The sequence below is a fragment of the Tupaia chinensis genome, unplaced genomic scaffold (assembly GCF_000334495.1).
Source record: "Tupaia chinensis unplaced genomic scaffold, TupChi_1.0 Scaffold138180_1, whole genome shotgun sequence".
In the NCBI taxonomy this organism is placed as follows: Eukaryota; Metazoa; Chordata; class Mammalia; order Scandentia; family Tupaiidae; genus Tupaia; species Tupaia belangeri.
In genome coordinates, this window is record NW_006198079.1 from 89,157 (window position 1) to 101,303 (window position 12,147).

General features: G+C 40.1%; 1 pseudogene; it reads left to right on the forward strand.

Annotated features, from left to right (window-relative positions):
• The first annotated feature begins 10,293 nt into the window (after window positions 1–10,293).
• Window positions 10,294–10,835, forward strand: LOC102473075 (ADP-ribosylation factor 4-like; annotated as a pseudogene).
• The last annotated feature ends 1,312 nt before the right edge of the window (window positions 10,836–12,147 follow it).

A 12,147-nucleotide genomic window follows, 5' to 3' on the forward strand; every position in this document is an offset into this window, starting at 1 on the left:
TGACCACGGTTCGAGTCCTGGGCCTTGTTTTTGAAAAAACTCACTCCTAGCTCATGTGCACAAGTCCTAAAAACCCTGAGAGGGGAATGGAGAAAAATGGATTCCAGCATGGCTAGTCACCTTGGAGGTTGATTTCTCACCTTCCCTGTCTTTGACTCTCTCTGAAAAGCACATGTGCCCGATGACAAAAAGCTTAAAGAAAAAAACCTACAAAGACAATGTAACATAGCAAATTTTGATTTGGAAAAAGCAGAATTAAACTAATCAACTGTAAGTGGATATCATGTATTATAAATTCCTCAGTAAATAAAAAGTTTCATTCATAAAAAAAATTAACAAGATACATTGCAAAATAGTTAGACATCACAAAAATTATAATATATCACTGACAGTTTATGATAATTAAAACAAAAATTAAATATTGGGTAGCTCTCACTGTGATAAATACTGTACTGCATCAATTCAGTGTATACAACATCATTCTGCACCTTAACTGAAAATATTTTTCTTTCAGGACCAGCAGTTGGCATAATGGCTATGTCGCTGGACTCCCATGTAGTTGACTCTAGTTCGAGTCCCAGAACCAGTGGCTTAAGCTCACACCAGGAGCATGTGTGTGGGTGTCCAAGATTCTGAGAGGAGAATGGAGGAGAAGGGATTGCAGCATGGCCATCCACCCTGGGGGGGTGATTTCTCACTTTCTGTCTCTCTGTCTCTCTCTGTCTTTCAGGTGAGCACACATGCCATATAGCAAAACCTCTCCAAAAATTTTTTTCTTTCACAAATTTATTAAAAAGTAAGAAAATTTGACCACTTTTAGACAACAGATAAAATTTTAATTTCCAGGGGCCAGCAGGTAGCTGGAAATATTGCTTACAATATTGGACTCCTACATACTGAACCAGAAATTGAGTCCTGAACTCAGAGGCTTGAAACTCATGCTAGATGCATTTGTGTGCATGCCAAAAATTCTGAGAGGAGAATGAAGGAGAAATTGTGGCATATACACCCTCCCAGGTTGATTCCTCACTTTCTGTCTCTCTCTATGGGAAGTGCACACATCCTATAGCAAAAGTCTATTAAAACATTTTTTTTATTTCGGAAGTAGTAATGCAGTGTTAAAAATTATGTGATATATCTATCTAGTAAACCATAATAATTTATAGCATTTTATTAGATACCTTGGAGACAGATATAGGGACTGGGAAAATGAGATTCTGTGTGTGGGAGAATGGGCTCAACTCTGAATATAGAATGAGCCAGTGTAAATTTAGTACCTTGCTTTAAGGTGGTGGTTGTGAACTGCAAAATACTATTAGGTAACCTTAGGGCTAAGGGTGATTCTGCTCAAACCTACATACCTTGATTTCATCAAAGAGTGCACAAGTAGAACCAGGTAAAATTTTAGAAGCCTGGCTAAATTATGGTCAAACAGAGAATCTTTGTCAATACAGACAGAATTATTTAAACGAATTTTTAAAACATTTTGGAACAACAGTTGACAGAGTCGTTAAGGTGCTGGACCCCACATAGCTGACTCTGTGGTTTGCGTCTCTAACCTAACAGCCTGAAAAACACACTGAGTGCCTGTGTGAGCATGCCCCAAATCCTAAGGAGAATGGAGAAGGGACTAATATCCCCCTGGAGTGTGATTTCTCATTCTCAATCTCTCTCTCTCTCTCTCTCTGTCTCTTCAACAAGCACACATGCCCTACACCAAAAATCTAAAAAAAGAAATAAAAGGAAAAACTAAAAACATTTTAATAGTAAAACACCACCTTTTCTTTTTTTAGCTGTTTAAGGATTTCATACTGAGGGACAGATGGTGGCACAATGTAAAACACAATGCCCCATGATGGTAATTACATGGAAACATTTCTGGGGTTCATGTCTAGAGACATACTTGGGTATGCTGACCATATGTGTGCTGTGGTCCAAAACTTGCTGAGTGTGAGAGTGAATCATGGTATGAAGACTCTTGTGAAGGTACTGTCTCTTTCATAGAAGAAAAATCTATTTGAAAAAAAAATCGTGGGACCAGTAGATGGCATAATGGCTATGTCGCTGGACTCCCATGTAGTCAACTGCAGTTTGAGTCCTAGACCAGTGGCATAAACTCATGCCAGACACATGTGTGTGCATGCCCAAGATCTCGAGAGGAGAATGGAGGAGAAGGGATTGTGGTATGGCCCTACCCCCTAGGAGTGATTTCTCACTTTCTGTCTCTGTTTCTCTGTCTTTCTGGAAAGCACACACACCCTATACAAAAACTTCTAAAAAAAAAAGAAACCTTAATTCTTTAGGAAAATTGAAATAGATACAAAAAATAAAATGATTACAAATATGTATAATTAAAAGTTAAGGCCTTCTGCCTCCCTGACCATCTGATGACCAGTGTGAGCAGTATGTTGTGCACCAAGGCTTTGGTCTACTTGCTTCAGTGCAGGCACCACAACTATACTCTAGGGGCTGAAGATGGTGGGCTGGAATAACGTCACCGCTGCTGGGGTGTGCTGGCCTCATTTATTAGATAATGCATTTACTGTAACTGCAGTGGAATAACCCCAGGCTGTGAGAATAAATAAAGAGAAACTTGCCAAGGAGAGAGTTGGGCTTTCCAAGTTACTTGACCTTAAAAATGCTGGAGCACAAGATATCAAGAAATGCCAGTTCTTCCTTAAAATTAGCTCATTTATCTTTAAAAGAAAATTAAATGCAACCATTTTGCTGGATTATATAATTCTTTTGGAGCATAAAATTTGTGCTGTTGATGACCAATAAATGTAAACTATGATAACTAGAATTGACTGTGCACAAAAGTGTACCTGATTTGTATAGTAATATAGTGTCAATTATATCTAAAGGAAATCATGAATAACAAGTGTACTATCTTAATTCAGATTTCAACTCTATTTTGGAATGTAGGTTTTGTAGTATCATCAATTTGTTGAGCAAGAATGTATTTTGAATCTGATTTTCATGATCAAAAACAACCGCAGTTACAGAAATGCATGAACTGAAGCTATCTTATTACAGAAGTACATACTGTTGATAGGTATTTCTCATTTTTTGTTTCTCAGAAGGGCTGAAGTTATGTAACCTGTTTGGTGTCTGCATACCTCCATGACACTCTTACCTATTTTGTCTCTTTATTTAACCAAAGTGTTAAGCATGACTGTCACAACTATTATATTTTCCAGTAAGCCCTAAGTATAATATTATTTGATATTTATCTCATATTTATAACCTGAACTATACCACCTAGATATACTTCACTTGATTTCTTAAGAAGGAAATGTGGCTATGGAATATCCCCAGGCTGTGAGAATAAATAAAGAAAGAGAATTGTGTAAAATATCTTTTGTAGAAATTTGCCATATTTGGCACCCCTCCCCACCCCATCCAGAGACCATTCAAGCTAGCGGCATTGCCGGACACCAGACTGCCTATGACTGCAGGGACCCATGGGTCATTACCTTCCCCTTTGCCTTTGGACCTTTTATTTGAGTCTTGGTACTTTAAGACAAACTTGCGTCCCTCCTCACTCCATCTGAAGACCCTTGAAGCTAGCGGTTTTGCTGGACACCATCCAAAAATCTACAGCATTTCTCTATATGAACAACAAGTTAAACAAAGAAGAGCTGAAGAAAAGAATCCCTTTTACAATTTCCACAAAATGTATAAGATATCTAGGGATAAGCGTAACTAAGGAAGTCAGAGACTTTTACAATGAAAACCTTAAAAAAGATATTGAAAAGGACAAAAAAAGTGGAAGGACTTCCCATGTTCCTAATTGGAAAAATTAACATAATAAAATGGCAATTCTACCCAAATTAATCTACATATTTAATGCAATTCCAATAGGAATACCAGAGATATTCTTCAGAGATCTAGAAAAGACAATCATAGAATTTGTCTGGAATCATAAAAGATTTCGTATTGACAAGGCAATCCTGTGCAAGAAGAGTGGAGTGGGTGGCATATCACTCCCTGACCCCAAAATCTACTATAAAGCTATGATAATCAGAACAACAGGGTATTGGGACCAGCAGTTTGCATAATGGCTATGTCGCTGGACTCCCATGTAGTCTACTGTGGTTTACATCCCAGACCCGGTGGCTTAAAACTCATGCCGGGCACATGTGCGTGTGTGCCCAAGATCCCAAGAGGAGAATGGAGAAGGGATTGTGGCATGGCCATCTCCCCTGGGGTATAATTTCTCACTTTCTGTCTCTCTGTCTCTCTCTGTCTGGTGAGCGCATGAGCCCTATAGTAAAAACCTCTAAAAACAAACAAACAAACAAATAAAAAAAAAACAGCAAGGCATTGGCTTAAACCAGACAGGTGGACCACTGAAATAGAATAGAGATCCCAGAAAGAACCCCTAAAGCTTAAAGCCAACTGATTCTTAAGAAAGGATATCAGGGACCAGAAGTGAACATATGGCTATGTTGCTGGACTCCCATGTAGTCAACCGTGGTTCGAGTCCTGGACCCGGTGGCTTAAAACTCACGCTGGGTGCATGTGTATGCGTGCCCAAGATCCCAAGAAAATAAAGGAGGAAAACAGATTGTGGTGTGGCCATCCCCTCTGGGGGGTGATTTCTTGCTTTCTGTCTCTCTGTCTCTCTCTGTCTTTCTGGCAAGCGTGCGTGCCCTATAGCAAAAATCCCTCAAAAAAAAAAAAAAAAAAAGAATTCTTAAGAAAGAAAAGAAAGAATATATACCCGTAAATTCATTGGACAAAAGGAAATCTATTCAGAAAATGGTGCTGGAAAAACTGGGTATCCACCTGCAGAAAGATGAAACTGAACCCTCATCTTTCACCATCAACAAAAATCAACTCAAAATGGATTAAAGATCTGAACCTAAGGCCTCAAACTGTAAAACTACTAGCGGAAAATACTGGGGAAACTCTGGGAGACATTGGGTAGGGAACGACTTCTTAAATAAGACTCCCAAAGCACAGGCAATAATCCTTAAAATAAGACAAGTGAAACTATATCAGAATAAGAAATGTCTACAGAGCAAAGGACACAGTAACAAGTGTGAACTGACAACCTTCAGAATGGGAGAATAATTTTGTAAAATATGCCTCAGATAAGGGACTGATAACCAGAATACACAGGGAACTCAAGTGCCTTATGTGAAAAAAAAAAAAGATTAACCCAATTAAAAGATGGGAAAATGAGCTTAACAAAAATTTCTCTAAGGAAGACATATGAACAGCCAAAAAGCATATGAAGAAATGCTCAACATCCCTCATCATAAGGGAGATGCAGATTAAAACTACAATGAGATACAACCTAACCCCATCAGAATGGCGAAGATTAAAAATATAAAAGGTAATAAATGTTGTTGGAAATGTGGTGAAAGGGGAACTCTCCTACACTGTTGGTGGGAATGTAAACTTCTTTAGCCACTGTGGAGAACAATATGGAGGTTTCTCAAAGACCTATAAATAGAATTACCATTTGATCCAGCAATCCAGCTTCTAGGTATCTATCCAAAGGACAGGGGAATGCTCAGTCAGAAAAGCACTTGAACATCAATATTGCAGCAATATTCACAATGTGTAAGACATGGAACTAACCCAAATGTCCACAAACAGATGAATAGATCGAAAAAGTGTGGCACATATACTCTATGGAGTACTTCTCAGCCATAAAAAACAACAGGACCCTGGGATTTGATAGAAAGTGGTCAGATATGGAGGATCAATTGCTGAGGAAGTAAGTCAAGATATAAAAGAAAGATATTGTATGTATCCACTTAATATATACCAACTATCTGCACTTTATGGTAGAGATAAAAATATTGGAGGACATAAAAGCAGTGAAAGTAGTTATGGATCTAAAGTCAGTATGGAATGGGGTGGGAGAAGGGAAGAGCATAGAGAAAGCAAGAGAACAAATAAAGAGGCATGATACTAATGCAACAGAGAAATAATCTTTCACTTTAAACACTACTCTGTAGATGGCCTAGAATTGAGACACTGAGTCCTTACAGTTTACAGCAGTGATTAGGAGCAGAAATTCCAAGTCAGAATGCCTGAGTGCAATTGGCTCGACCGTTTCCTAGCCCTGTGGTCTCAAATAAGATACTTCTCTAAGACTTATTTTCTTTTGTGTAAATGGGGCTAGCAGTAGCACTTGCTTCATAGGACTATTACAAGGATTCCATGGCATGATGCATTTAAGCTTTTAACACTGTGCCTAGAACATAATGAAGTTCAATATCTTGTAGTTATTATTGTTGTACTGTTTTTGAAGAGAAAGGAAGGTGTAAGTAATCAGTTCTTAAGTTTTCTCATAATTTTAATTGAGAACTGTTTATAGGTAATGGCTGACTTTTCTGCTGAGCTGTTCTATTAGTGAATGCAATTTTGAGGAGTTGATAAGCAAAACAAAATTACCTCCATGGAATGTGTTTATGTGGGAGGAGGCTGGAATTTTCAAACCTAAAACTTTTATTGGTGTCTGTGCAAAATAAAATGGCTAATTAGGAGAACAAAAGAGAGAAAGAGAGAGAGAGAGAGAGAGAGAGAGATGGTGAAGCAGTTTAGAAAGTCCTCCATAAAGAAATTCAGCTTAGTGAAGAGTGACTAGCCTAAGTTGAGTACAAGAAGGTCATAGACCATCTTATCAATGACATAGCAGTGTGTGGGCAACCACAGCAGTTGTTTCAGGTGCTGCTGCAGCTGCCACTTTTTGTGTTTCAGATGCTGCTGACCTAGCTCCCAACAATCAGTCAGAGAATTGTAAGGGCTCACAGCTTGGCTGAAGATGATGTGGAGTGAGAAAAAAAATGTTAACCTAGCAAAATCACAATTAAAAATATTTTTTTAATTCTTAACTTGGAAGTTGAGCAGATTTGGTGAAAATGGCAAAATTGCTTGTTATGAAATATCCATGCTGAAATCTACCAAAATTTAGGTTTCCTTTGTGTAAATCTATGTCTGTTTTATTTTTTCTTCCCAGTGTAAACTGTATTTTGATAGAAAACTTTTTATTGTGGGAACCAGCAGTTAGCGTAATGGCTATGTCGCTGGACTCCCACGTAGTCGACCACGGTTCATGTCCTAGACCCGGTGGCTTAAAACTCACACCGGGCGCGTGTGCATACATGCCCAAGATCCTGAGAGGAGAATGGAGGAGAAGGGATTGTGGCATGACCATCCCCCCTGGGGGTGATTTCTTGCTTTCTGTTTCTATGTCTCTCTCTGTCTGTCTGGAGAGCACACGTGCCCTATAGAAAAAATCTCTCAAAAAATTTTAATAAAAAAGGGAACCAGCAGTTAGGGTAATGGCTATGTCGCTGGACTCCCACGTAGTCGACCGTGGTTCGTGTCCCGGACCCGGTGGCTTAAAACTCACGCCGGGCGTGTGTGTGTGCGTGCCCAAGATCCCGAGAGGAGAATGGAGGAGAAGGGATTGCGGCGTGACCATCCCCCCTGGGGGGTGATTTCTCGCTTTCTGTCTCTATGTCTCTCTCTGTCTGTCTGGTGAGCGCACGTGCCCTACAGTGAAAATCTCTCAAAAAAAATGTTAAAAAAAATTTAATAAAAAAGAAAAAAGAAAGCTTTTTATTTAATAAATATACTTGATTTACCAAGATACCATGAATTTTTTCCCTTAAAACAAGCAATTAAAATGTACATATAATATGAGATGCCCCTCCCCCACCAGAAAAGTAGGGAACAGCTGAAAAACACATTATTTTTATAATTATTCAATTTTCTTTATTATTATTATTATTATTATTAAATTTGCTACTGGGCACACATACTAATCAGAGAGACAGAGAAAGAAAGAGAGAGAGAATGTAAGAAAGCAATTCGCCAGATCTGGGACTCAAATTGCTGTCAGACATGTGGGAGTCCAACGCCTTAACCATCGTGTCACCTGCTTATCCAAAATGCACATTTTTTTACACAGAATGTTTTGCTATCAATACAAAAGTTGTACATTAAATTGATTTTTTTAAGATTTTTTTCTCCTCAGGGTGTATATGGTTGCTAGAGGGAGATCTGGGTAGTGAGAGTAAAATGAGAAGTCATCCTCCAGGGGGATGGTCACCAGCAATCTCTTCTCCTTTATTCTCCTCCTGGGCTTTTGGGCTCGCACGCTCACATGCATGGCATGGTTTTCATTCCATGATCAGCATGAGGGAATCCAGCACATTAACCACTAGGGTGTCTGTTGGCCCCAAACTTTATTTTGTTCATGAAGACTCAGCATTAAAGTTCCTGAGAGATCTTTTCTTCCCATTTGCTCTCATATATAAAAAATAAATTCATATAGATAAAATGGCATGAGGGGTCCCACCATTTTAAGGCTGCCTCTCTCAGTCAGAGAGTTCTGCAGCACCTACTGTCATCCTCAGCATCACCAAGTTGGTTGGCCTGTGGAGAGTGAGACACCTAGTGTACCACTGTCTTCACCACCAGCTCATTTCTACGCCTTGTGAAGTAAATTTCAAGATGTAGCTATGCCCCCTGGCTCAGAATTGTGACTGGCTGCAGGTTTCTGTAAGGCAGGCTGGTGCAGGGTGAGGTGAGATGTAGTAGGACAGAGGAAAGCATAGACAAGTAGGGGCAACTACATGCAATGATGGATGACCATGACCATGACCACAACAATTAGTAGGCCACCTTGGACGGCTTTCTGCCACTGTTGCCACCCTCATCACCCACTTTGTTGATCCAAGTTTATGCTTGAGAGCTTCTGGGGGGGACTGCTGCAGGTAACTGCTGTCTTTGTGGATAGAAAAGGCCCTAAAGAGGGGCCCTCACTGGGGTCCCACCACCTCCAGAAGCCAATGGGATAATAATGATGTTGATGCACTACCACTTGGCCACAGCCAAAGCAACCCCTACACCAGGTCTACCATCAACATCAACACTTCCACATCCAACTGTTTTTGTGTTTAAATTTTTTTTAGAGGCTTTTGCTATAGGGCGCATGCGCTCGCCAGACAGACAGAGAAAGACATAGAGACAGAAAGCGAGAAATCACCCCCCAGGGGGGATGGTCACGCCACAATCCCTTCTCCTCCATTCTCCCCTCAGGATCTTGGGCACGCATGCACACGCGCCCGGCATGAGTTCTAAGCCACCGGATCCGAGATGCGAACTGCAGTCAACTACGTGGGAGTGCAGCGACATAGCCATGACGCTAACTGCTGGTTCCCCTGTGTTTAAATTTTTTAGAAAGACTTTTTACCATGGGCATGTGTACTCACCGGAGAGACAGAGACAGAGAGACAGAAAGTGAGCAACCACCTCCCAGGGGAGATGGCTATACCTCAATTCCTTCTCTTCTATTCTACTCTTGGGATATTGAGTGCACACACACACACACACACACACACACACACACAGGCACCTTGCCAGAGTTTGAAGCCTCCTGGGACTTGAACTGCATTTGGCCCTGTGTAGTCCAGCAACAATAACCATTATGCCATCTGCTGGTAGCACCCACCTGAGTACTTAAAGTATGTTATAACTATTGAAGATTATAAGAGCACATATTGGGGGCCAGCAGGTAGCATAGTGTGTAAGACACTGGACTCCTATGTAGTCAACCACAGTTTGAGTCCCAGACGTGGTGGCTTGAAACTCATGTTGGGCATGCATGGGGGTGTGCCCAAAACCCCAACAGGAGAATAAAGAAAAGGGAACTGTGGCATGGCCATTGCTCCTAGGCAATGATTTCTCCCTTTCTGTCTTTCTCTTTCCCTTTTTGTGAGACCTCATGCACCTTATAGTAAAATCTCTATCTCTCGAAAAAAATTAAAACAGCACATGTTGGACAAAATTGGATAGTGTCATAGGTGAACTTTTAACAGAGTCCTGATGACTATATCTCTATATCCTATGAGCAGATATACAGTTGTGTGTATACGTGTGTAAGCCAGCAGCACTGTAACAGATATATGGTGATCTGATTTAAAAGATTGACTAATCGGGGGATGGGGTGGAGGTGACGTGAATTTGTCCATGTTGGAGGGGCCAGGCTGCCGCCAGAGTGGCCACAGCTGCCTTGTGACGTGGCACAGCGAAATCTTTAATGCCAGAGCTGGAGCTACCAAGCCAGTCAGCAACCAGGTCTCACTGGCAAAGTCTTGTCTTGGAGCTCCATCCCATACACCGGCTAGACAGCGGTCCCTACCACGCTTTTCTTTCTTCAGCTCTTTCTCTTTCCTCTGGCTCTTTCCTCCAGGAGCGGGAAAGAAAACTCAGGAACACCCCAAACCCTTTCTGCTTCTGCCTCTTGCAGGTGCCACTACTGTCATGAGCCCGACCATCTCCTTCCTCTTCTCCCGACTCTTTGGCAAGAAGCAGATGCGCATTTTGATGGTTGAATTGGATGCTGCTGACAAGACAATCATTCTGTACAAACTGAAGTTAGGAGAGATTGTTATCATCATTCCTACCATTGGTTTTAATGTGGAAACAGTAGAATACAAGAACATTTGCTTCACAGTGTGGGATGTTGGTGGTCAAGATAGAATAAGTCTTCTCTGGAGGCATTACTTCCAAAATACCCAGGGTCTTATTTTTGTGGTAGATAGGAACGATAGTGAGAGAATTCAAGAAGGAGCAGAAGAGCTGCAGAAAATGCTTCAGGAAAATGAGTCGGATATGCAGTGCTGCTGCTTGTTGCTAACAAACAGGATTTGCCAAATGCTAGGGCCATCTGCGAAATAACAAATAAATTAGGTCTTCAGTCTCTTTGAAACAGAACATGGTATGTACAAGCCACTTGTGCTACACAAGGAACCGATCTGTATGAGGGCCTTGACTGGGTGTCAAATGAACTTTCAAAACGTTAAGTAAAACTGGACATCAAACCAAGGACACTTTTGACAGAATTCGTCTAGCCTGTTATAACAAGATTAGTTTCCATCGTGGTTATTAAACGGTATCCAGGACTATTTTGTGTAGAATATTACAGAGTTTAAACTTATTTTGTTGCCAATTATTGTTTATCAGGTATGTTGCTAGTTAGCAATATGCTTGGTTTAAAAAAAATTCATGGGGGTGGAAAGTGTCCTCATTTTACTTCTCTTAAGCCTTTATTTGGACAGAGCTATTCTGAGACTTTTAAATAAATTCCTTTTGAATATTTTTTGAGACCACAACAAATAATGTTTTAGAGTTATCCCCTTTCTACTTTATTGATATCTTTATCATTCCTGAGACAGTCTGCTGATTTTAAAATGTATCATTCTATTTTACTTATTTCTCTCCCTTGCCAATAAGATTTTCTAATACTGCTTATCTCAGCCAGGGAAATGCATCAAGACACTATTTAGCTCTCTTGAACAGAGAAACATAATTTTTACCCCTATTAGTAAGTCCTGGCTTTTTCATCAGATTTCCCTTTTTCTTGGTATGGTTTGGATTTGATAGCTGCTTAGTTCTGAGTTGGTTGCAGAGAGTTTACATTGAGATGGTTTTTAATACTCAGCAGGTTGTCTTCCTTTATATTGTATCTTTTTTATTTGCATGTTGCATTTGGTATCAACCTGGCTCTTTGCCCAGTATATGACAGTTGGGTTGAAGTCTTACTGTTTTTTGGTAAAACTATCTTGATAAGTTTTTGAAAAATTCATCAAACCCGGTAAGTTTCCTTAACCTATTTGGAATTATTCCTAATAAAATGACAAAATACCAAAAAAATTATTTATTTAATTTTATTAGTTACTATATGTATATATATTTTTAAAATTTGACCAGAGAGAGAGTCAAACTGAGAAATCAGTTGCCAAGTCCAAGACTGAAACAACAGTCAGCCATGTGTGAGTCTAGTGCCCTTAGCAATGATGCCACCTGCTGGCCCTGAATTATTCATTTATTTTTAAAAATTTGCCAGGAGGCCCATTCACTGACTAGAGAGAGACACCCAGAGAGAGAAAGAACTTGAGACAGCACCACCTCTGTAAAATGGTCATGCCACAATCCCTTCTGCACCATTTCCCCCTTTATCATTATTTTGCACAACATACAGAATCCTCATGTATCTGGTTTGGGACTCAAGTCACAATTTGGGTCATGTGGTAGTTAAGGTCAGCCACCTTAACTACCATGTCATGGGCTGTCTCCATACCTCTATTTTTATTTTTTATTTTGCACTCTTATTTG